Below are 858 nucleotides of genomic sequence, written 5' to 3' on the forward strand. Positions count from 1 at the left end.
GTTGTCCATTTCTTTCAATTTTTCCTTTTCTCTTAAACTTAAAATCAAGTGTTCAGTGGCTCAGTACATAAATTCCCCGCGCACTGATCTAGCGTTCGGCAGTTCGATCCCACACGTTGTTGTTTATTTTTGTTACTTATCTTAGCTTTTATTGGTTTATTTCGTCATCCAAATAGTTCATTCATTCGTTTATTTTGTCTAGATGTTTTAATTCTTTTGTTTATTCATTTATTGTCTTTGTTTATTTATCTATTTTATTCCCTTGTTTATTCGTCTAGATGTTTTATCTTTATTTATTTCATTCTTTTGTTTATTCGTCTATTTTATTCCTCTGTTTATTAATTTAAACAATTTTGCTCATTTGTTTATTTACCTATTTGCGTGTTCAACATCCAATTATTTTTTTTCGTCCAAGTGCGAATGAGTCTAGTACAAGTCTCCCAAGTGCGAATGAGTCTAGTACAAGTCTCCCAAGTACGAATGAGTCTAGTACAAGTCTCCCGAGTGCGAATGAGTCTAGTGCAAGTCTCCCGAGTGCGAATGAGTCTAGTGCAAGTCTCCCAAGTACGAATGAGTCTAGTACAAGTCTCCCAAGTGCGAATGAGTCTAGTGCAAGTCTCCCGAGTGCGAATGAGTCTAGTGCAAGTCTCCCGAGTGCGAATGAGTCTAGTGCAAGTCTCCCAAGTGCGAATGAGTCTAGTGCAAGTCTCCCAAGTGCGAATGAGTCTAGTGCAAGTCTCCCGAGTGCGAATGAGTCTAGTGCAAGTCCGGGTGAAACTTGTGCAAATTTAGCCAGAGACAAGAGCGCCAAGCGAGGTCTCTTTCCACGTGCCTCTGAAGGTTAATTTAATTGTGGTT

This window comes from Penaeus monodon, chromosome 15, assembly GCF_015228065.2.
Source record: "Penaeus monodon isolate SGIC_2016 chromosome 15, NSTDA_Pmon_1, whole genome shotgun sequence".
NCBI lineage: Eukaryota > Metazoa > Arthropoda > Malacostraca > Decapoda > Penaeidae > Penaeus > Penaeus monodon.